Raw genomic sequence first — 27,549 nt, 5'->3', positions numbered from 1 at the left:
AGACGATCGTGACTTGAACGTCAAGTCCTGTATATTAATCCACGCGCTGCAGGCACAATATTGCCACCGAAGTCGGCCTTCTTGTGGCCTCCAATTAATTCAGAGCAAGGAGGTTATAATTGCCTTGCTATTTACTCTGGCTGTCTGATTAATTAATTGTGGCTAAACGTTTCTCTGCCACTGACATCGTTGTTTGCCTCTTGTAACTCAATTCAGTCTACATGCGGTTTATTGGTTGGATCGAACTGTTTAAAGAAATATTACTTCTAACTCCAAATTAACATCTCTGATAAAATACAAAACTTTCTAAGTCAAACACATTACATGATGGAATACAAAATATGCCCGATTATTCAAATAAACGGATTCAATTAAATAACAAAGAACCCGATAGAACATTTGGAAAACGTCATTGCTCATAAGTATATATACAAACATACGGAATGATTCTCTCGAATCTTTTGATCCTCAAATCGATGGGCTTCTTCCTTACACCCAGAGGGGCTTATGTACTATGTCTGAAGTCCCTAGAATTGATCTATCAAGAGTTATCACATAGACATGTACATACAGAGAGACTGTCGTTTGATTTTGTAAGTCATAACCCAAAACGGTTCTACCTTGGACAAAGAAGAACCTATGTACCTCTGTAGTTTACAGTCTCTAGGAACAAGTGTGTGAGTCTCTGAACGGTTATCGCGCAGACGAGCAGACGCACAGACTGTCTTTTAACCTTTTAAGTCCAAACACAAAACGGTTCTACCTTGGACAAAGAAGAACCTATGTACCTCTGTAGTTTACAGTCTCTAGGAACAAGTGTGTGAGTCTCTGAACGGTTATCGCGCAGACGAGCAGACGCACAGACTGTCTTTTAACCTTTTAAGTCCAAACACAAAACGGTTCTACCTTGGACAAAGAAGAACCTATGTACCTCTGTAGGTTACAGTCTCTAGAAAGAAGTGTGTGAGTCTCTGAACGGTTATCGCGCAAACGAGCAGACGGACAGACTGTCCTTGACCTTTTTAAGTCCAAACTCAAAACAGTTCTACCTTCGACAAAGAGGAACCTATGTATCTCTGTAGTTCACAGTCTCTGGGACCAAGTGTGTGAGTCTCTGTAACAATGATCGTACATCGTACAGCCAAACAGAAGGACAGACGAATGGACAACGACACGATTTTAATTGGCCCTGCCGGTTCCTTTAAGGAGGCCCTGTGGGTCCTTAATAATGTACGTCAGTTTCAAACATGTTGTTGGAATTATGTAGTGGGCTTGGGCTGGTGTAACGCTAATAGGGTGTGAATAATTCATAGGGGAAGGAAAGAATATAAGCGTTGTAACTCTGAGGTCTCTGTGGTGAAGGAGGTACGCCTCACGGATTATCCCTTGGCGCAACCCATTTTTGGAAGATTATCCGGTATAACGGTGACGTTTTGGTAACACTTACGGTACTTTTAGTTATTATAATATATTATTTTTGGGGATTAGTGCACAAAATCATCATTCACAGAGATTAATAGCTTTTCAACAACGATTAGTAAGCGTACCAAAACTGCGAAATGCACTTAAAAGTGTAATAAATACTCTGTTATATTAAATACTGATGATAACACATCGTGATGTACAGTTTCTATATCCTTACAAAATAAAATGAAATATACGTTTTAGTTTAGTTGGAAATGTAACTTCACTTTTACTTTGAGTATAGGTGGAAACGTCTTTCTTAACAACTTTCTTCTTCAAATAACAAGACATCTTCTCGGTGTTGCCGATTCTGTAGATGACAGCAGTTAGCCACCCTTTTGACAACCATCTTCCCGACTTTTTACAAGTTCAGACGTTTTCTTTAGAGTCCATTCGACTTTCACCTAACAAATACAACACTTTTGTGTCACTTCCTTAAAACAACGAACAACAGTTATATCACTAAGACAAAAGCACTTCACGACTCATCAAACGAACGAATAATGCAATCCTTTTCTCGAAATTTCCATAATCCGAGAGATCGAAGAAAACAAAGCCGATCCTCTTAAGGTCCACTTGAAATTCTCCGTTTGCTCTGTCGCCATCAGTCTCAATTTATTCAGGTAGCTTAGGAACTCAATACTTGTAGTGCAGCTCAATACCCGTATTTGTGGCAAAGTTTACGCGATGCAGTCTCAAAGTCTCAAAGAGCAAATCCTTTTGATTACCAAGTTAGCTACCACAGCTTGAAGAAGCAGTCTATTGTAACATCCTGAACATTATCTCCAGAGTAATTTTGTTAAAACAAATGCAGAATAAAGTAAACTAAAGTATAAAACATACCTGAAATGATTTATAACTCGTTTATATTTTTATTTTGCGAAGTACACATATTAATACCAAAACTCGTCAAGTAATTTAAACAAAATTTAATCTTTAATTATAATTTTATATGTGCAGAAATATATTGAATGAGCATAGAATATTATACTTTACAGTTAGGAAATTTAGGATCAGTAGCATAATAATATGCCGTGTTACTTATTTAAGTAATGGTATTAGTAGTTAAAATGTCAAAACAAATAAAAGGGAATATTTTTTTAAGAATTAAAATAAAACTATAAACCAATTTATTTTAAATTTAACAATAAAATTCACTTCAGAAGTTTATGACGTAACATTTACCCCATTCTAATTGTTGTCAAAAAACGATCCATCTTTGTCAAGGAGTATTGTATACATAAAACCCAACAAGTGATAAATGACAGCGTTGTGTTTTCACTCATAACTGCATTACCAAACGCCAGCGTTTTTCGGATAAATCCCTCGAAATGGGTTGCACCGACGGATAATCCGCGGGGCGGTCCTCCATTACCACGCAGACCTCAGGATTACAGCGCTTGTATTCTTTCCTTCCCTTATGAATTATTCACTCCTTATTAGCGTTACACAGCCATGCCCTCTAAAATACCAACAACACTTTTGTAACTGAAATATCCTATTTATTCCATCTTTTTATATTTCGTATCTTTTGAATTAAAGATTTTGCAAAGGAATCAGACACTGTTTAATAAATTACCTCCTGAAATAATGTTTCGTCATACTGCCCAGGTTTTAAAGTCCCTATCCACTTTAATTCCGAAATAAATTCCTAAACTGATTTACTTTTTCTTTCAGTTATCCATTTCTATGTAATATATTTTTGTTGCAATCTGAATAAGTCCACCTGCACAGAATATTAATAAATATTTTAGTATTTTATTAATACGTAAACATAGATATAAATATTAATACCTTAGATGTACGTATACCTCGTATGTGTATTAATTATACACTGCGCCACACAAAAACTCTCCGCATAGGCCATTAGTGCCTATCCTACAGTCCTTTTAATATTCATTACTCTGCAGTATTTAGACAAATTAATTTTAATATAAATATTTCATTTTAATTTTCTCTCGTAATTATGTTGTACGCTTTTTTGTTTTATTAAAAGATTTCTTAACATTTAACTAATGAGTTCTATCTATCATGTAACACTATGTGAAAATGCTCCATATTAAACAAAATAATTGTAATTCTGCATGGATAAACATTTTGTGAAAAATAAATATGATTTGATTCGATTTGTAAGACGATTACACCGAAAGATTAACCAAAACTGAAGTTTAGCTTATCTCGCGTATAGTCTAAGTGGTTATAATTACCGTACATTTAAAGAATGATGGTTTTGCACAACAAATTTAAACAAATTTGTGAAATAGCGATAATCAAATACTGGGCATTAAATCTGTGTACCTCACAACGTGTGCGCATGCACACTGTTTCGAAAAGTTGAGACATTCCATTGTTGAGACATTCTGCAAATCTAATCCCTAGAAAGGGAAAACAATAAGATGTAATTGGAACGTAACTCAAGTGTAAAGTGAAAGCTGCAGAGTCGGGTCTAGAAGTGGAGAAATCAATCAGAAAAGATTCCAGCCGTGTCAGTGGTGGCTTAATTGTTCACGGGCAAGTTGTGTGTCGGGCAGCTGCTACTGTTTTCACACCTTTTACCACACTCCCCTAATCGGCCTCGACCGGTGATCACTCCTCACACGTTCACACCTCAGCTGGAGTGATTAATATTGTAAATATCACATATCGAACTGACAAATTCAATACATTACTGATTAAATCAGTTTATTTATCACAATAAACATATAAGAACTGTTTAATTCAATGTATGTAAATTAATTTAACATTTTAAACTAAATTAAATCAACCCTCTTATATTATATAGAGAGCAGTTTTTAAAATTGATTATAACGTACTTTTTATTGTCTTTTAAGATTAACTTCATCCTTGTAAAAAGGCGAACAAAACAAAAAATCTTTACAAGATTTCTTTTGAGCACAAAAACATTACTGAAATGTAGGCAATACCCTGTAGTATCATTCATAAAATATTTACAATACGAGTTTTGAAATGAGATATTTGAAAATTGTATATTAAAATCGAGTTTAAGTATTTATCCTAGTTTTATTGGTTATATGGATAAGACGTTTCATCACAATAAATACAATTTTTAAAATTATGAGAACATTAATGTCCAAACTTTCTTACAGCGTTAGTCAATTATAGCTGTAAATAAATGACCTAGATCTCATTATTTCTTTTAATTTCCCTGTGAATATTTAGCAAATATAACCGTGTGATATACAATAAACAGGCGAGATCTTTAAAACCAATGGCAAATGAGTTCAGTAACAACATTTTATTGCGAAGATCCAGACTGGCGCTTAGGCCTGTGTAAAGTTGAAAATTATTTATTAACATAATTTTATAAGAGAGGTTAGTTGACCTAATATAAACATTCTGAAAGCTACCGTAACAAATGTTGGCGTCAAAAAATATAACATTAATACCGTATTTCAGCATTTTATTCTCCATATAGGGTTATTTAAAACACTTCGAAATATGTCATTGTAACTCATAACTGCTTAATCAGGGTGTCCCAGGCCACACCACCAGTCCGCTATTTATATAAGGAGAACTGTATGAGCTAGAATCACCGAATAAATTGTAATCTCAACAAATAGACTGTCGGCTATCCGATAAAATTAGTTTGAAATGTTCCAATTTACAGGGTGTGCCTGAAATATACGAGTTTGAATCTCCAAACGTTCAAATGTACCTATACTACTATACCTATGTACTATAGGTGAAGTGATAAATAATTTTAAACTTATTCGTTTCAAAATGGCGGACTAAAGTGTCCATAATTAGGGTGTTTCTATAGCCGTCGATCCACAAATTAGAGTTACTGGTATGTTAAGTGACCGGGGATTTGAAACATCCATATAAAGGTACACTCAAATTAATTCCTGGCATGTACAATTAATTGATGGATACTTTTTTATATTATCTGTGTATTTATAATTATTTTTAGAAAGGGATGGAATTAATAGATGAGTAATTTAATAATACACTCAATACAACATTTACAATTTAAAATGCATGGCTGAAATGTACATTATTTCTGATTATGAGGGTTGTAGAACAGGGTGCGAGAAATCACTGTTCTGTGCGATTTCATTAGACACAAACAAGTGGGCGATTGACAGTTAAAATTGAGTCAAAACTCGACCGAAAATACTAGTAATGTTTACTGCAATTATGTTTTTGGTTTACATGCACTCGTTAAGATTGCAATGGTAAAATGCAGTGGAAGAACATAATGCATATAATGTGCAGCTGAAATTGTAATGGAAATAACAGTTAATACGGTGATGGTAGGGAAAAGGAAGATAATCAGTAGGAAGATGGACAGAGTTGTTGTCTTGGCGTAAGTAGGGCAGAAAAAACATTACCGATGGGAAGTTCAGCTCTCTTCCCGGAACTACCCGAATTTCAGAACTAGTTTCAAAGAACAGTTCCAATTCCACTAAGATTATAACGGAGTCTGATCGTCCCGGAAACCGGAACTAGTGAAGTTATTTAGTTCGCAGTAACTCGGTTTCTTCCTCTAGTAGGGATCAAGGCATTTACTAAATCGGAGAATATTGTCAGTTTCAATTGTCATTTTAGATTTATAATCTTTCTATAATTCTATATCTTATAAAAAAAACCAATACAATAACATAATACTGCGAGCACATGAGCATTTCTTAATCTCAATAAATAGTTTTATACCTAATTATTTAAAGGCTGCGAGGTTATTTTATTTAACACATTGTATCGTATCCTGTATCTACCCATAAATATTACTTATTATTTCTACTGTATGCTGAGTGCAAGATTATAAAATGATAGTTATTTTTGTTTAAAGGTTTGTTATTGACGATGGAAGGTTTGATAGGATAACAATCCAATCCTGGAAACGTTGTGTTATACCTTTTGTAACATATAACGATGGCAAATGTCCGAAATCCTGCTATCCTATGATAGTTATAGTAATAATAGTTTCAATTCAATTATACAACAAGCGCTATGTACAAGTTATAAAGCGACTTTAATGGCATAACATTCAATCGTCAATGACATGTACATGGACACTCATACGGTCGGTACAGACCCGTCCCTAGCCCTGTTCACTCTCCCAGTTGTACGATTGGAACTCCCCTATCGAGTAAGGGGAAACTGAAGCAAATCGAGCTGTTAACATCTGGGGCTCTTTTCATCTCAGACGGTCTCTGCTTTTCGTATAGAAGGCATGCAAATCTTTACTTCTGACAAATGTACGGTTCAAAAAGGAAATCAAATTATTATCATTAAATTACTGATTACTTGACTTGCCAGCTTGAAAAAAATGTGGCCTCTATTTGTAATTACAAGAAAGTGTCAACAGCTCCAACTCGACGAAAGCCTTTTTGCGAGACTCTTAATTTAATTTAGATTTGCAATATTATGCTCACTTCTAGTTTTTAGAATTTAAATAATATCATAAACCCAGTAGTTGAACATAGTAACGTTATTGCTACTTTAGGGTAAATTAATCAATAAAAGTTATAAGTAGGATTTGTTTGAACAAAAAATTGATATTTTTAAAGACAAAAAAATGCCGAAGAATACTTTTGCACATGAGCTATCCACATGATTATCCAAAGTAAAAATTCTATCTAATAGTACAAGTTTCATCCTAAAATGCAATGATTCAACTTCATTCATATAGATTCAAAACAACGAGGGAGCAGTATTGATCCCTAAGTGACACCGTATCTCAGTTTTACTTTTAAACATAAGTGATTAGCGATTTTAAATAATATTTTCTCTAAATTACGTTTTCGCGCTCAATCCAAACTAGCTACTACCGAATTCCGAATTGAACAACACACTTAGTTTTAAGATAAAATATTTATTTTTCGTGTAAAAAAATATTAAATGTGATATGTAACTACTTGTATTTTACGAGTTTTTTTGATAATTTCATTTACATAATTATTGCAGTTTTAATTTACTTACCTGTCTAAAATGATACATCTAGAACGAATCAAGTTTATCTCAATTACCAAAATCGATTTTGTATCCTTATGGTGCTACTTATAAGGAGGGTAAATCATTAAACTAAATATAATATTTAAAAAATAAAATAATAAATCTATGTAAAGTGAGCAAACACTTTATGTATAAATGTTGTATTTTATATTGATACTGTATAAACGACAAACAAACAAAAACTAGCCTCAGATTGCGTAATTTTAATTAAAAAGTGTTCAAGAACTGTATAAAATTTACTATAAGATTGTTTAATATTTGATATACATTTTTTATTGTTAAGGCATATAATATAACAACTACTCTAAAATACACTCATATTCTATATATTACAGTATATAATACTTTAATACTGCATATTCATATAGATCGCACGTATATTTATAACTCGAGTAAGTGTAATAGCATTTTTATTACACTTACTTGGTTTGTTTAAATAACACAATTGAAATAGTTAGTTTGATCTTGTTAGAGAATTGAATACTGTTTTTACAGACTCTTATTGTTTTTAAACTAGATTGATTAAATTATCTCAATTTAGAGGAAACAAACAATGTACGAAATGATCTCAGACTTACTTCATCCTGTAGAACACATTCTCGCAGTTCATCATTTTAGTATCCTGAAACATCGAAACAGTAACATTAATCCTAACTGAAAAGTACACTTAAATATTAATACACTGTTAACACTAAACTAAACTTCTTTGCTAAAGGACAATTACAACACACAGTTAATAGGCGTACGTTATATTTCTAACGCATCATAGTATATAATGCTGACGAACGTATTGCGTTCTCGTCCCTAGCGGAACCAAATCGATCAATCAGCTGTGCACAATTTAGAACAGGAAACGAAGTGGAGTCGATCAGTCGAAGACAGTGGAATCCACTGGATCAGCCCTCGGCGGGATTGTTGCGTAAATCCCTGAAGGGACGATTGAAGAACCAATCTCGACGTGGTCTGGGCCCTAACACCGTCACTTGAGGCTCGGTTAATTGTTGTAGACTCTGAGAGCTGTCTGGGGACACTCTCCGCTGAGTTTGCATTCGACCCCCCCCCCCCCAACACCTTACTTCACCTCTTACTTCCACTCTAAAATCTAATGAACAATCGAAACCGTTGGGATTTTCTTCGATTCAAAATTTATGAATGAAATTTTGTAGCTTATGATGGCGAAGAATTTCCTTCATCCCATCCAAATGACGAGATTGTTTCCACAATTTTTCTTCCTTCGACCTAGACACTCTGCGTAAAAAGATTACTCTTCATTCATTCTGAAATTGCAACAATATTTGTCAGTTGCAGCTTCGTAGCCTTTTTTTATTCTGGTAAAATGTTAATTAATTGGGAATGTCATGCTGTATAAAGGTATGCATTTTTTGTAGTAAGGAGTTACAGAGAAGGTTCTAATAAGATTCACATGTTATAAATTGGTGTATACGTTTGTCCTTACGAATATATTTTAATACTTTGAATGAGTATATAATGTTTACTATGTCATTTAATTCGCAGACCAAACTAAAGTATATCTTTCTTTGGTATATGAGTAAATATTTCATTAAAAAATTGCAAAAATGCTTTAGCTTTGCTACACGGTTTACAGTTATAAGTTTTATCTAGCAATTTAAGCAACACCACCTGGAAAATTGCGAACTAATGAACACTTAGCCTACTTGTCATGCGGAGTGGTCGCTTTCGGAACCAATTATTTAAATTTTGCAAAACGTTATATCTGCCAGTCGTGAATACATGATTTCTTTGACAAGTTCTTGCGACAAATTACACAACTAATTTTCTTTTTCAAATTTTACAACCATATTGTATACATCATTATGCATTATTTGTACAAGCCTGACCGTAATAAAGAATTTGTATATTCATATAATAGTAATCATTTCAGGAAAATTGTTTTAAAATTCAAAGAAATAAAAATTGTAAAGTGTAACTGTAATCGTACAATCGTACGACAATCTGTATCAAAATGTATGGTCTATTATGATATAAACTTCTTTTGTTAAGTCCTGTATATATTTGTATAGGCCACTAACACATATTAAAGACTAATAAGCTAGTCTGCTGTGAACCCGGGTGTCAGGAATAATATACTTCTTTGTGTAAGAGCTGAAAGCCAATCTGCGTTATATAACCCAAGCACACAACCAAATTTTCCATGAAATCAATAAAGGAATTGCTGCTAAGAAAGAAATTGATCATCATCCATGTTTTGGTCGCGATTGAAATTTGATTATATAAAAAGGTTCAAATGACAGAGTTTATCTTAAATTGAGCCAATATTTATTTATATTTATGGTTATTCAGTATTCGAAATATGACAAAAATTGTATAATTTGTGAACTTGAATGTTCTTTTCCTTAACATATTAACATCAGCAAGGAAGATCAACACATATCCTGCAGGTTATCAATATAATTGATCAAGAAGCGACCACGTCCAACATTGTGTTTATGTGAACAGAAAATTGTGTTAAGAAGTATAACAGTTATATGACTGACTTAAATACACAATATTACATTTTAATAACACCATTCTTGCTTATGTAAACAGAAACTCTATTGCAAATATGATTATTATGCATTATTAAGTAATTATTATTGCACTAAACAAACAAATGAAAACGAATTAAAAAGATAAATTATGTAAGTCCTAAGTAGGTAAATTATAACTGACTTAATGGACCGTTTCTAATGAAACTTTTATCATTCTTTCCTTCATTTGCATTAATGTTCCTCTCGAACATAAATGTCACGACTGTAATTTGTAAAAATAGCATCCACTCTTTACATAATTTAATATACTTATAACGAAATAAATGTATAGTTACTTACGTGAGCACAAAAACAACGGAGTCACAAGGGAAATACATTAAAGAGAAACTGGCAAATGTCACATATATGCATAACATAAACATATCCTGAAAGGCAATAAAAAGACCAATAGACGGTATTTTGTGGAGTATTTGCTTTTCTCCTTAAAACTTTTGTCTCTAATTACAAAATGCATCTGTTGTGAACTGTCACGTACTTCATCTTGAAACTGTCAAATACAGAACCTTTGCCTCAACACCTCAGGGGTAGTGAATCATTGTAGATTATGTGAAGACAGCAGAGCAGCGACCAAGGCTGCCACATTCATCCCACAACCCATCCGTCACCTGATAATTACATTTTAAAACGTTCCAGGCCCTGGGTGATAACTAGCCGAGTCGAGGTTGTTACACGGCTGGTGACAACTGCCGAGTTATACCGGGAGGTGATTAGTCTCCAACCCCAGACTAACTATGATGGAAGGATTCCTCATTAAACATTACAGTAGTACTATGATCATTTTAAAACAAATGCTTATAGACAATAATTGTTAAAGATACTTTGTATTTATTTTTACTTGATGATTTTCCCTTCACTGGAATGTGTAATTTGGCTTTGTAAAAGATCTCTTTAATAAAATGAGTTACAAGTATATCACATTACATGTCGTGTTGTGTGATAGCAACATGTGTTCCTATGTCAAATGTTAAAACTTCATCTGGTTGTACTCATAACAAATTTATTTGTTCTGCGATTTTCTCGCTCCCATCATGGTTACCCATACCATAAGACCAATGTAAAAATGTTCAATAACGCTCAGCCAAATCCTAAAGAGTGACATGCGCCATCACCGAACTCGATGTTGCCTCTAAAGAAATATAGATTCATGCAAAATCTCAATTCTATAGGTCAGTTCTTTCTCAAGATACCGCGAGAACTGACGGAAACGAAATTTCAAGCACCTCGAGTGTTAACAGGCTTCAATAAAGTTCAACAAAATAAATAGGATTGCTTTTAGAGAAGTGAAGCTGAAAGATGTAGTCTATAGTGGGGTACCTTCGAGTACTAGGGTGCTCTGGACCATAAATATTATTTAGTAAAGTATTTCAATTCTTTCAATTTCAATTCTTGGATTAACGAGGATTCAGAGTTAGCCTTCCTCAACATTGTTCTTATTAAGGACCTGTCACGGCTTTCTTAAAATGGAACCGTTATCCATCCTTCTGAAAGATAATTCTTGATAGAAGTGTACTAGCAAAAACTTGGTGCATAGGACCCACTAAAACTTAATCTTTAAAAACCATTACTTAATCTTTAGAACTTCGTCTTATTGATCCCAATATGGTTTTCTCTAAATCTCTCAATACTCAGTATTTTTGGGTTTGGAGTACCTTTTGGCATCCTTGCCCCTGGTTAATGTGAGCATCTCTAATGTAAGAAACTCCTATTGCTTCCCAAGCTCCTAGAACCTCATATCTGGTATATATTTATATTGTGTCTAGTTCTATCACTAACATCTCATTAACCTCAGCGAGTGCCCATTAACACTCGAAAACAATTCGATATAATAGTTTACTTTAGTGGCATCAGTTTCACTTTTTTTATAAAGAAATGTTATATGTTTTCATCAGTTCTAATTGCTGTTCTCACTAGCATGTAAACGAGTACGAAACTGGTATTTTTAAAATTTTGCAACATATTTCAATTTTATTTCTAATACAAACACTTTGTAAAAATTGTCATTATTGCTGATCCCGTCTCTGTAACGAACGTGTTGGGAATCTGTGACTGTTTGGTTAATTTAATTTTGAACATTTTTCTTTTCACTAAAAATTTACAGAGTATATACCAGTCCACCACATTATGTAAAAATATTAAAATTGAAGAAAAGATAAAGTAGCAAGAAGTTCAAAGTCCGGTAATGCGAGTTTTCAAGTAAGATATCAGCTCAGTCAGGATGAAGCCATTTTTCATCAGTTACGGATCGCAAAGTTTTATATTCCTCTCTCCACGCAGCTGTCTCTTAAATTATTCAACCAACATCACACCTCACAAACCCGTGACATTAGTTTTACTAAACTACCGCAAATATTTATTCTGTAACTGTAAAGTGACTTCGTTCAGAGTTTTTAGAAATTAATGGAAATAAGTAGGTTAGTTAGGCATTTTTTACCCTAGTATGGAAAGTGGTGTCTTATTTTCGGGTATGACACGAGTGGCTTTTATAAAATCATAACAAATAAGTAAATGCTACTATTACAATATGCACATTGCATAACTGTTCGTATTGGTCTGGGTGGGTCTAATTTGATAATAGTTGCTGATAAATCTCTTGCACACAGGTTAAAAAAACATTTTACACGCATAATAGAAACATTTCACACACACACACACACACACACACACACACACACACACACACACACACACACACACACACACACACACACACACACACACACACACACACACACACACACACACACACACACACACACACACACACACACACGCACGCACGCACGCACGCACGCACGCACGCACGCACACACACACACACACACACACATCATAGGAAAGTTTTTTATGCAATTTTACTTAACTAATAAAATACAATACACTACATATTAGTAGTTTTCAAAATGTAATACGCATTTGGGAATATGTGAAAGAAAACTAATGACAGTTAGTCAAAGCGAGCACATACGGGTATTTTTAACAATACAAAATAAATTGTAACTTTCAGAACATCAAACTAAGATTTTATTTACTATATATGTAGAAGACAAAGACACTACTTTTCAAGAGAACTTCAATATATATATATATATATATATATATATATATATATATATATATATATATATATGCAAAAAGTAAAATAATTAGTCTGAAGAAAAGGCATTTTAGACGACTAATCTAAATGTACACATCAGTATAAAAAAAAAACAATTTATTTATGACGTCGGCAGATAGGTCCGAATCTAGTACTTGCTATAGATAATTAAATTGTGTATGCACATTGGTTTTTAATTTTTACACTATAAAACCGTAATGGCCTAACGAATCATAAGGAAAGAAATTTATATTTTAGGAATCTCTCTGTGATTTCCAATATTACTGGACCGAAGTTAATGGCCAATGCAGCATTAGAAAGATATGCATTGGAACACTTTAATCTCATTTTATGTCCAATAAAAAAGCTCTGAATCAAGAAGAAAAGTTTGAATGGAGAAAACTTTTTATTAGTTTTTATTCATTTCTCAACAAAATAAGATATCGAATTATATCTGATTATAATATTTTTATTATCACATGTCAGCTATACTGAACGTGTTTTATAAATTGATAATATTCGCATGCATTTATTTCAGAGACAGTATAGTTAAAGAGTATCGGTTAAAGAAATGTTAAAAGGCGTGAAACGAGGTGTTAAATGTGTGTAAACTAAGGAAATGCGTATATTACTTGTTGCACAAGTTGTTTACGTTACGGCCGTATTATAGTAAACATACTGTACGAACTGGAAGTAATTAACTACATAAGCATAATGCTATAATGTGACTGTTGCACAATTACGCCATCTTTGACTGAATTAATTTTAAATACTCTAAAATGACTAATATAATTTAAAGCAATTTATTTCAGCTGGGTCGTTTTCGTGATCGGTTATAGATTGTGTATATCTGTAAGGAGCGGTGGACTGAAAGTGAGGTTAAATATTGTTATTTTGAGACCGTAACTTTAAATTAAGGTTATTGATTTAATTAAAATAACATAATACAATAACAAAAACAAATTTTTCAATGTCATTTATATCCTCCAACTAGGTACTGTAACACATCGTTAATTATTGTTGTAAATACATTGATAACTTTTATTGAATTTTATATCAAAATTGTAGTAATTATTATGGTTAAGTATTTTTATTTGTAAATAAGGTAATGAACTATGCTTTAATCTCATTTGTGATTGAAATACCGTAGTATTGGTTACTTACGCGCGTATTAAATACTTATATACAAAGCCTAGGACAATAGATAATAAATTCTAGCGGTATAATTGTAATTCTTACAGTATGAAAATTAATAATGAAATATATATAATTGATCGTTTGTGAATAAAAAGAAGATACAGCTAAACTTACATGTTGTCTATACCTACACGTGGTTCAAGCTTTAAATATTTTGATACATTCTACATAAAGCAATAAATGATACAACTTCATGGTAGACTAAAAAGAATGTAAACCAGTCACAGACATACAGTAAAACATAGTGCTGTAAACCAGTGGCATGCATGATATAGTCAATGAAAGGTTTGTACACCCAGTGGCAGGTTTGCTAAAGTGATGGAATATTGTTATAGAACAGTGATACGCATTAAGGTTTAATACAAGTCCTTTAGACCAGTAGCACGCACGGAAGAGTGAATGGAAGATTCTTGTAGACTAATGACGAGGAGGACATGAATAAAAGATTCCTATAGACCAGTAGCAAGCATGGATGAGTGAATGGAAGTGTCTTGTAGACTAATGACAAGGTGGACAATGAATAAAAGATTCCTGTAGATCAGTAGCAAGCATGGATGGGTGAATGGAAGTGTCTTGTAGACTAATGACAAGGTGGACAATGAATAAAAGATTCCTGTAGACTAGAAGCAGGCATGGAAGAGTGAATGGAAATCTTCTATTCTAATGATACGGAAGAAAATGAATAAAAAAGTCCTGTAGACCAGAAGCAGCCATGGAAAAGTGAATGTTAGTGTCTTGTAGACTAATGACGAGGAGGATTCCTTGAATAAAATGAATAAAAGATTCCTGTAGAGCAGTAACAGACATGGAAAAGTCTTGTAGACTAATGACGAGGAGGACAATGAATAAAATATTCCTGTAGAACAGTAACAGACATGAAAAAATCTTGTAGAGTAATGACGAGGAGGACAATGAATAAAAGATTCCTGTAGAGCAGTAACAGACATGGAAAAGTCTTGCAGACTAATGACGAGGAGGACAATGAATAAAAGATTCCTGTAGAGCAGTAACAGACATGGAAAAGTCTTGTAGACTAATGACGAGGAGGAAAATGAATAAAAGATTCCTGTAGACTAGAAGCAGGCATGGAAGAGTGAATGGAAATCTTCTATTCTAATGATACGGAAGAAAATGAATAAAAAAGTCCTGTAGACCAGAAGCAGCCATGGAAAAGTGAATGTTAGTGTCTTGTAGACTAATGACGAGGATGATTCCTTGAATAAAATGAATAAAAGATTCCTGTAGAGCAGTAACAGACATGGAAAAGTCTTGCAGACTAATGACGAGGAGGACAATGAATAAAATATTCCTGTAGAGCAGTAACAGACATGGAAAAATCTTGTAGAGTAATGACGAGGAGGACAATGAATAAAAGATTCCTGTAGAGCAGTAACAGACATGGAAAAGTCTTGCAGACTAATGACGAGAAGGACAATGAATAAAAGATTCCTGTAGAGCAGTAACAGACATGGAAAAGTCTTGTAGACTAATGACGAGGAGGACAATGAATAAAAGATTCCAGTAGACTAGAAGCAGGCATGGAAGAGTGAATGGAAATCTTCTATTCTAATGATACGGAAGAAAATTAATAAAAATGTCCTGTATACCAGAATCAGCCATGGAAAAGTGAATGTTAGTGTCTTGTAGACTAATGACGAGGAGGATTCCTTGAATAAAATGAATAAAAGATTCCGTAGAGCAGTAAAAATACATGGAAAAGTCTTGCAGACTAATGACGAGGAGGACAATGAATAAAATATTCCTGTAGAGCAGTAACAGACATGGAAAAGTCTTGTAGAGTAATGACGAGGAGGACAATGAATAAAAGATTCCTGTAGAGCAGTAACAGACATGGAAAAGTCTTGCAGACTAATGACGAGGAGGACAATGAATAAAAGATTCCTGTAGAGCAGTAACAGACATGGAAAAGTCTTGTAGACTAATGACGAGGAGGACAATGAATAAAAGATTCCTGTAGACTAGAAGCAGGCATGGAAGAGTGAATGGAAATCTTCTATTCTAATGATACGGAAGAAAATGAATAAAAAAGTCCTGTAGACCAGAAGCAGCCATGGAAAAGTGAATGTTAGTGTCTTGTAGACTAATGACGAGGAGGACAATGAATAAAAGATTCGTGTAGACTAGAAGCAGGCATGGAAGAGTGAATGGAAATCTTCTATTCTAATGATACGGAGGAAAATGAATAAAAAAGTCCTGTAGACCAGAAGCAGCCATGGAAAAGTGAATGTTAGTGTCTTGTAGACTAATGCCAGGCATGGCGGTTAATGGAAGAGTCCAGTAAAACAGTATGGGACAAAACAAAGTCGTGCAGATTAATGAAAGGCGTGAAAATGAATGCAACAGTCCTGCAGACCAGTGGAATGCATGCCAGAGTGAATGAGAGAGTCCTGTAGGGGACCCACGGATACAATAAAGTAACACTTGAGTCGTCAAATTTTGGTAACGATGGTCTATTGTGTAGCTCACATTCCAACACCAAGCTAACTACCTCTTTAATGTTTTATAGTTTGTATACAACGTATTCTATAAAATAAAATTATCTGTGCTTGAGTTAAGTCGGAACTAAGTGGGTTGTGTCTGACTCATCATACGCCTAATGTAATTTGAAACTTAATTCTACGATTCTAAAGCCTACAAGCAATAGTAGGTCGAATAAAATAAGCAATGTTGGCCTCGAAACGTCTTATATAGTGCATCATGTTGGTCTCACGTGTCCGAAAAATAGTGCATATTAAAAGTGTTAATGGTATTGTCTTTGTACTAAGTTAGAAATATTATAATGGTGTTGAGTTACAAAAAGTAATACATGTATCTTCACTATATCATGACATTAGTAGACGTCTAGTAATAATTATATTTGCAATTATATAAAAGGTTACTTATTATTATGACGGCTTTAAATGTATTACTAACTTAATTATTATTTTACTGTCCAAATATCATACACTGAGATAAGATGTAGTGTACCACGATAAGCCACTGTGACAAGCAATTAATTACCTCCCCCTCCCCTTCTCCTCTCTGTATAGCCACTTGGCCGGATTTAGGTTCATCCCTTGTATTAATATATTACAGCACGAACCGCCATCATACAAGCAGGATTATTTACATACAAGTGCCATGTCCAGTACTATACGTCATATGTTAATTGATGTCCAGTACTATACCTCATGTGGTAATGCTCTGGTACATTGTCGTTGTCGAAGATTTCTCGATTCCTTTTCTTATGAATTTATTGTAAACATATGCGGACAATAAATTATTACAAACAAAAATTAATCCTATACACAATTAAATTAGCACATTGAATTTAACAGAATTAATAAGAAACATATTTTGTTAGAGATAATTGATGACTGTGATAACTGACCACGTACAAGTGAAGTATCTTTTCATCCAAAATAGTTCTTGGTATTTCTAGTGTTTTCTTTAATCAAACTTAAACTCGAATAAATTGTATTATGAGTGAGCGTTGATTAAGCGTTATGAGTGAAAGATCGTGGAATTAGTTATTAATATCCTCTTTGTATACCGTATAGTAAAACAGCTAAAGATTATATCAGTAATGTTTAGAAAGCCCACCTTCACAACTTAATAGCCCTTAACTACCACCGTTATTAATAGAAATATCACGGGAAAAATCCAAATTTATGTTCCAACTGTTGTCAAAGGTATCTGACCTTGTATCTACAGAACGAATGTACATCAACACAATCAGGGTTTTATTTATTCTGGTTCAAAGTAAAGTTGGGGAGATGAAAAATAGAAATAACTGGTGAACGTATGATTAATGACACCAAAATCGAGTGTTACAAATGCTGGCACTGGATAAAAATGGAGGAACAATTACAAAAAATTGAGAAAAACCTTGATACTGTTGTTATTAAATTGTTGTTACACGTACAAAAACGTATAATTCCCTATAACAGTTCATTAATATTAATTAAAATGTATTTTTAATTAATATTAAAATAAATTTATATGTATAGTAAAATGTTTAGAAATTCACTAAATTCTATGTACTAGTACAAGGGACATATAAAGCAATTAATACTTTTATACTGACCTTGTGAAGATGTTGTACTATTATTATTATAACGAGGGCTTAGCTTGTTCTGAAGAAAATGAGTTCGTTAAACTTCAAACCTTTTTATTGACTCATTTGGGGCTCTGCAGTCCTTTGTGTAATTCATTAAATTTCAATAAAAACATAAATGAAACGCATAATTCCATAGAAATAAAATCATTCAATAATTACAGTTTAGTCACTCGTTTTTTACATCCATCAATTAAAATTTAATCTCCAGAGAATGCTGCTCGTATTCCAGGTAATTATTGCTCTGTCTTGTTGATTATTTACGCCACTAAGTCCTTTCTTATCCCAAGATCCGGCCTTCGCAATTTTACTTAATCGAAAACATCCTTTGTCACGACGAGTCCGTGAATTGGTAAGATGTTCACAATTAATTGTACGACTAACTAATTATAATTTACTAGTGCTAGTAATGGTCGTTATATTATATTAAATTTAAAACTTATTTTAGAACTCAAAATACATCTACTAAACAAAATTCAAATAACTAATAGATTACATTCTTGAAGCTCTTTTCTTATTGGACATTATATATTAATTTAAACAACCTCTCCAATAATATAATTGGAGAGTTTGTTTAAATTAATAACTAATAGATTGTTATTGAAATCAGATTTTGTTATTACGTACTTAATTACTATTATATACCATACAATATCTATTATGTTTAGTTGATCTATTACGGAAACTAAAATTAAGTAGTAAAAATTTGTTTAAATTATCTAATGTCTATTTATAATTTAAATAAATTTATCTAATTTAGATAGTAATCGAACAAATAATCAATGTATAGAATGATGAAAGAAGTTCGCTTTGAGGACAGTGCAACTAGTAATTAGTGATGGTTCGCATAGAGAACAATAATTATCGTGGATATTAACATCAAATGCCGGTTTGACTGACAGATGCCATGATGCCTTTGTGGGATTACCATTGCAGCACATGCCGGGCATTACATTCTGTGTACATGTTCCCAATCAAATGCTGGGAATACCAATCATAAGTATTGTAAATGAATACATACTCGGCACCATTAACATATACTTCTACTGAGTAATATTCTTTATTGTATTATTTGAAAACTGTAGGTACTAATTACTGCAAGAAAACCTTCTGGAAATTTTGTTTTTGGCCAGATATATTATATTTATATGTGAGGTTAAGTACGGATAAAAACAATACATCTATTTCAAAACGCTATAGTTTTAATACACATCAGCAGAGCCTAAACGTTTTAAAAATATAAATATACTCAAGGAAATAGTGAATCCACTATTGATAATGAAAAGATCACCAATATAAACAAGGATATACATAGGATAGGATATATTGTATCCTATTGTGCTGCCTTTTTATATCATAATGGATAGCACGTATAAGCCTTGCTATCGAAAGGCCGCACAAAAATAAAAGTTTTAAATATTGGTTTTATGTGTTTGAATGTAAATAAGTTAACAAGTCACCAATACAAAAGCTCCATCTTCAACATCAATGTTAATGTTGGAATGGGGTGTGATCATTTTTAATCTGCAAAATCTTGAAGATTCACAGCAAACTTTAAGTATTAGATTAGACAATTCTTGTGGAAGTCCTATTTACAGGGTTTTGTAAATGCTGTGGGGTGCCTCCGGGATGATTTTGAAATATATAATGACCACAAGGAAACTTTGATGTGGTGTAAATCAGATTAAAGTTAAAGTTTATGTACATTCAAATCGTAAACTATAAGTACAAAAACTAGATAACGTAGCACTTTTAGTGATCCTTAATGCCATAATTTCACTGGAACCAAGAAAAAATAAAAGAGGCTAAAAACAAATCGTTCCCCTGAGAGGCGGTGGTACTATAATTCCTCGTTTTCCTAACCATATTACATTATTATGGTTGAGGGTGGATGATGACGGTACATTCGTTGATCCCGCTTTACAGGGGTTTACACGCGTCCATAAACCGAATACATTATTGCGCTACCTGCATCTGCTGATACAATAAGGCTCAGCGGCTGATCAGTGCTGACTGCGCACAGGCTAAGCCGAGTCTGCCCCCGTATTGTCTGAGCACTGACAATCTGGGATTGAGTCGTTATAATTAAAACGTCACGTTAGCTTTTGTTCTCCGAGTTTTATTCAAACAATTTAACGTTGACATTTCATACATCGAGGTGTTATGGCTTCAGCAATTATCTCAAACTCGCACACCCATTTAAATGAAAAAAAAAAAAAAACACACAATTAATACAGTTCGGTAGGTTTTACACTGAAAAAAATATATGTATTGTTTATCTACGACAATGTAAGAGTACGCCACACCTCGTGTCGCGTAACAGGCTTCGCTGAGATTGCAAGCAAAATTTAAAGTCTATAGCTCATTCCATTCTCGATGTCCAGCGGACAGATGGACAGACAGGCAATCACAGAGAAAAGTAATTGTACATCCCCTAGCAGGCAATTGTGTCAGCTTATTGAGTGACACGTTTCAATGACTAAATATCATGTATGGTTATACAGAATCACATAATTTATTTTTGTATATATGTAAAAAGGATGTTTCATGCACAATTTCATGGCTATAGATGAAATATATCTGAAGACTATTATACATTTTTGTCTCATAAGTTTGGATTGACAGCAATTTTTAAACTCAACACCAAGTTACCGAAGGATAATGTTGTATGTCTTGAGGTAGTTAGACTACATGTGTCAAAATATTTAAAAAGGATTAACTTGCAGCATCATCAAATCCCAGCGTTACCTTTATACAAATGAAGTTTCTTGCAAAATTCTATACGTCGGTTCGTTATCAAGATTGTGTGGCCAATTAAATGTATATCTGAACAATTGCACATAAACTATTTTTAACTCATACCAATAACAAGAACTCAATTACTGTTCAGCTACCATGAGTTACATACGGTAATTAAGAGGAACCGTAGACGTTTCAAGTACTTCCTGTGACTAATTTCTCATATTACTAATATACAACAAACAAGTAATGATAACGGTTGAGACTTTAGATTTATTATAAAACGGTTAACAATAAGAAGAATATGAATTAATATTCAGTGGTGGAGACAATTAATTCTAACTCTTAATTTCATCATATAAATAAAAACTTGTATTATAACTGAATTAAAGAAAACTTTAACTATATATTTTTTCAGCTTTATAGAAAATAACGCGCTTATATTTACTTTACACTTTTATATGTCTTTTACATATTTTCATAAAGGTTTTATCTCTTCAAGCAAGTAAGGAAAAGGGATTGTTTCTGATTTGTGGTTTGATGATGCCTTTAGGCAACGAAATGTTTTCAATTTCTCTCATAATTACAGTTCTGTCAACAAAACAAATTACAACACATCTTTAGAATCAATCTAAATATTTTCCATTTTTTGTCTTTTTCTGATCCCATGCCAGGCATTGCTACACATCATAAAAACTGCTCTGACAGCCTACACGTAGCCAATCAACTCTGATCTCAGGTAAACAATTCCCCTATAAACGGCGCGCGTGTGGATCTATAATGGAGTAGCGAGGGCCGCGTACAGTGTCGACAGGCTGAGGGCGGTTATTAGATTAGCTGCTGCGGAAAGTAATGCTGACAGTCGGTTAAAAATGTAGGGAGGGGGCGAGCCGCGCTGCCAAACACTCCCTCCGGGCACCGAGACTGCGGGGAGGGGCGGTAATCAGCACTAAACCAATCAGCAGTTTCCCAGTTTGCCATGGTACCGTAATTTACTGTTTGATTTTTATTAAGTTCCATTCAATGGCGCAAATTAAATAAGTTGATTGACCGGATAGAAAGACGAAACAGTTCCGTGAAGTTTAGTACCAATTCGTGAAAACGACCCTTATCTGAACTAAAATCAAATTCAATTACGTGTCTGTTTGTCTTTAGTACTCTCTCTTTCTCCCTCCCTCTCTTTCCTCTCTCACCCCTCCCTCACCCCTCTCACCCTTCTCTCCAAATTATTACTAAAAAAATTATTTTGATTCTATTTTGGTACGTGTTTATTCCTAAGAAGAAGGTACAATTAACCAAAGTTAAAGCAGTTCCATTGGTTTAAAAGAAGCATTTTATTTGGATTATTATCTGAGGGGAAGTAGAACCAATAGTAGCAATACAGGCTATGAAATATTACAAGAGTTTACCAATATAATATTGGGAGTTATAGAATCGTAGCTGATATGTTTTTTAATTTTAAAATAATAGTATAACATCATAAAGATACTAAACATTAATTTAATCGGTACTGAAACCAATGTGAATTTTATTTAAACCTATAACAAAACAGCGATGTCAGTGACATCAAAATTCTATTAAAATATTTGAAAACACGATTTTTAATTTAGACTTAAAAAATATAAAAAATTGGTATTGAAAAATATATTGGACAAATTTAACTTTGTATTATAGAAAATATACAAGTTTTTATGTTTAAATGAACATCAAATAGTACGTATTTTGCACCTTTATTAAGTTACAAACAAACCAATAAAATGGTGTCTGTTCATAAGCAATTTTTTGAAACTCATTCATGGAATTAAAACAACAATGAAATGGGAGAACGCAAAACCAAGGGTCTTTCCGGAATTCCACTGTGCAAGGTCAAGTGTTGAGGGGAGAATGCAATAATTGCCTTGGGAAATGGAAAGTAGCTCAATAAAGCCACGTTCGCGGTTTGTGTTTTAACAAGCGTTAACGACCGTTAGAAAAACAATATCTCGAGTAATTTCAAAAGAGCTTTCACACCCAATATAAATAACTGAGAGTCGTACTAAGGCGGACTTTATCACCATTTTGGTAATATTATATTAAAGTGTTATGAGGTGTCTTGGGATTACGTTAACGATGAACTGTAAATCTGTAATTTGTGTATTATCGTTGGAAAATTTGCCTCGCAATATTCGGTTGCTAAGCACATTGTCACCAGATGACAGTGAGAGTGGTATCAGTAATAATTTAAATGTAATCAGAGCGTGCTTACTAAGTGATTAGGGACTAACATAGACTCTCGAGGGAGTTAATGCGTGTCAGCAACCGTAACATAATTCGTGTTGTGATATTATTTAAACATGTGTATTATTGCTGCACGAAATATTTTATGCCACGAAATGTTCATAACTAGAACATGAATGGTGAACGCCCATCGTTCATATAGGGCGATAAGCAGGGTATAGCAGATTGTGATAAGGGACTATGACAGGCAATTACTTACCCCCTCCCCCCTCTACCACCCTGCTGTTAGCAGAGCTGTGAGTTTATCTCGTATCTTCCATACACCTAACATGGACTATAACTGGTATGAAATTAATTACACGTGCTGTTTGTTCAATTTAAAACTTCACAACAGTGAAATCATAAAACAAGTGCTGCTTTTTAATATTTATATTTTGCTAATCGTTGCCATAATTTAAAGAGTCAAAATTAAACTTGACTTTATAAAGTCTATGGGCTATTTTTTGGCCAAAAATTATGAATAATGGGATTTTATGTCATTTGTAGGCAAGCAATGAAACGTATTCCTACATAAGCAGATTTATTCGGACGTACATAGTTGTATACTAGATAATAAAATAAACAAATACACCTTCTAAAAACTGGCGCAAAAGCAAAGATAACATTTTTATAAATAGCGTTATTGAAACTAAAAATATAGTACATGTCGCCACAAATTATATTTTTATTGGATTAAACACTATGTGGCTTTATGCAATTCAAGCGTTATAAGCCTGTATAAGTCCAATGTTTTGCTACTTTATAACCTGCACCAGACGAGTTAACTGTTTCCAAATAAAATTAGCAGGAGCAAATGATATTGCTAATTACAAATTGTGAGTAGGCTTAAGACTTTCAGGATATAGGATTAAGACTCTCAGGATACGAAATATATGAATGTACGGTGTACAGAAGTAGACCTTACTGTCACAAATATAATCATTATCGTATTTTATTAAAACAAACTGCCATATTAAAAATAAAATAAAATTTACTTAACAATGCAGAACTCGAAGTTAAAAATGTGAGATAAGAATAAACATATTTGTGAAAATGGCCAGTATTGTTAAAGGCGTGAATTTTGTTTCGATAAGCATAGCTGACTTGTGGTAAAGAAAAACACTTTAGACAGATTTACGTCATATCAGAAACCGGTATCCGTTTAGTAAGTGAACAGTGTGCTTTCAACAGGAAAACAACAACTTGGAGCCCATTAAAAATTTAAAAAACTAACAGCTGAAAAGGGAAAAGCCATAAATATTACTACGAACTTGTTTTGTTCTTTTAATAATCAAATAATGACTTTTAAATATCAAAGTAAGCGTACAAATCTTTGTACGATGACAATGATTATATGAGGAACTACAACCATCTGATACATGATCAAAAACATTTTTTAAATCCAAAATATAATTATTTGAATCATGTAGATAAAATAGATTAAAAATTTTGCAGAATGTGATTTATATACAAAATGTAAAAATTCGATTTAATAGATATAATACAGTAGTGTCAAAGTATCCGACAAGACTAATTATTCCAATACAACAATAAATTTAATTTTTATTTGACCCCCAAATTTAGAGTTCGTCCTTGAATCAAGAGGAACTTATGTAACATGTTTCAAGTCTATAGGGCCTTTCTATTAAGAGCTATAGCACGGATGGACAGAGATGGATAGACAATCTTAAGCGGGTCTGTCGGGACCACCTTTATAGACATACTTTGTGAAAAGTTTCAGACTCATAATGACGGAGTTATACTTTCAAACGAATGGGTTGAATTGAGTTTACTAAGCAATAAATATTAAAACATTGTAACGTATATGCACCGAGAATATGCACATTTTGGTGTGGATTCTGTAAAACGTGGTTATAAAAGTCCTGGAAGGTCGATCTAGTATCTTTAGGCAACTATCATATAGACACTAAAATATGGGAAAAAAATTAAATTTCTTTTTCTGAAGTCTCTGATAAGAAATAATAAGCCATTTTCAATCGATCAATGCATTCGGCCTACAGCCTGTTTGTACAAAGTATTGTGTATTTTTTGGGAATTTATCTTACAACAGTCTAAAACTTAAATGTACAAAATGGAGTCTGAACATTGAGTTTGTATGATTGTATGAATTGTTACAAATACCGTAAACTGGGAATACTATGTGTTGTAGTTATATAATGTTAATGATATTTAGATGATAATTAACAAAGAACACATAAATGCAATGACTTTAACGTTGACAGTATATTTGTTATTTTTTAATGGTTAAAACACATAATAATTTAAAAAACACAAATTATCAACAAATATGTAAAATTAAAGTACATTTTAATTTTTTTTACAAATGTTTTCATATAAAAATTGTGTCATAATAAACTTTTTGACATTTTTCATGTGAATTCTAAAACAGAATATTAACCAGAATATTCTTTAATATTATGTAAAGATAGTACGATTTTAAAATGATACACGTTTGAATAGGATCCACATCGCATAAACAGATCCCAAATACAATGAAGCGCGAAAGCAGGAGGCTTGATTAAACAGACTTTTGTATAAGCCTCATTAGCAAACCGTAAGTTAAACACTGAAAGGTGCGTTATATACGATAATATGTTGAAAGATAATTCTTCAAATTTAAGTTGTATGGATGCTTTTTATTACACTTATTGACTATAATATTGTATAAATAAAATAACGTTTAAAATTGCAATGTTTAAGTTTTAAGTAAATTTTTTTATACAGAATAAGCCTATTGAAAATTGCCACATAGTAGCTATTATTAAACTGTTTTGCATAACTTTACCAAAACCACCCCCTATCTAAAATGTTTTATGTACAGTATGTATTTATTTTGTTTCAACATGGCGACCGGTCAAACTTAAAAAATCACGATTCCGTTATTTATGAGCCTAAAAAAAACAAAAAGTGTTTAGGAATGCTTATAACATTTTTTTATTTTTTTTTTTTTTATCTCGAACGGTGTTTTTCAGGCACTGATAAAATATAAATCCCAAGATAATAAATTAATATTTTAATAACAAAAATCTAACTACTTCCGAATGAGCCGTATAAACTATTAAACTAAGAATTAAATCAGTTGTGATTTTCATGAATAATTCACTCACGCCACATCCGAGATAGATAATATCTATTTTATTATGAAATCACAATGATGTGAATGTGGTTTTTTACATCAAAATATAGAATAAACCAGGAAGTTATGACATTAAATTAATAAAGATCCAAACGTTTCACCGATCAAAGTTCTTTTGAATAGTTGTAGAAACTTCGCACAATGCACAATGAGAAACTTTTCATACTTCTCATCTTGAGATATCAATGAGTCTGATAAGAGTTCTGCCAATTTTCAAATAACGATTTAAGCTTAATACTCTCTCCCCCTTTCAATCAGCTGCTAAGGCTTATAAAATTACTTTACGCTCCATAAATTTAAAGTCTATAGATTTTTTAAACATTTACATATCTTAAGGTTATTTTATCACAAGCCTTCAGGCATATGATTGATGAAAATACCAATATCATATGTCAGGAATCTTACTTAACAGTGGGAATATTACGAAAACCGATTCATAACGAAATCCAATTAAAAAATGTACAATTCTACAGAATTTGACTTTGTTGTACATATTGCTAAACAAATTTAAATTTTATGGTTTAAAGGCTCATTTTCACAGTTGATTGTCTTCACAGTTACTAAATAGGAAACAAAGGGTTACAATTAACCGTAGTAGGTTTTCATTTAAGTTTTTATGTCACTGGCAGCTTATATGATTGTTGCGTTCCCCAGGGCTCAGTGCTCGGTCCACTTCTATTTCTAATCTACGTGAACAATTTTCCACATAGCCTAACTACATCTGTTGTCCTGTTTTACTGATGAAAATAGATACTCTTAACGATTCAGAGAACTAAAATAAATCACGCAAAACAGGACACTGCTTTGCGGCAAATAGACTACTTTTCAATGAAAATAAAAGCAAATTATTAACATTCTCAACACGCCAATCTGCAGGAATTTAAATTATAAAGTAAATACCATTCAAGTAATATCGTCATAAACATTTTTGGATTTAGTTGAAGATAATTCAATATCATAGAAAGATCGAACAGCCTTT

At 32.9% G+C, this 27,549-nt stretch overlaps 1 protein-coding gene across 1 annotated transcript in view; it reads right to left on the bottom strand.

Moving 5' to 3' along the window:
* Positions 1 to 27,549, bottom strand: part of LOC124362691 — a 171,640-nt gene that overhangs the window by 45,421 nt on the left and 98,670 nt on the right. The window contains 1 exon segment of the mRNA XM_046817396.1: positions 8,019 to 8,062. The gene's annotated coding sequence lies outside the window, so the exon portion shown is untranslated.

This window comes from Homalodisca vitripennis, chromosome 5, assembly GCF_021130785.1.
Source record: "Homalodisca vitripennis isolate AUS2020 chromosome 5, UT_GWSS_2.1, whole genome shotgun sequence".
Taxonomy (NCBI): domain Eukaryota; kingdom Metazoa; phylum Arthropoda; class Insecta; order Hemiptera; family Cicadellidae; genus Homalodisca; species Homalodisca vitripennis.
Note: the sequence above shows the minus strand (reverse complement) of the source record. Positions and strands in the feature narration are given on the sequence as shown.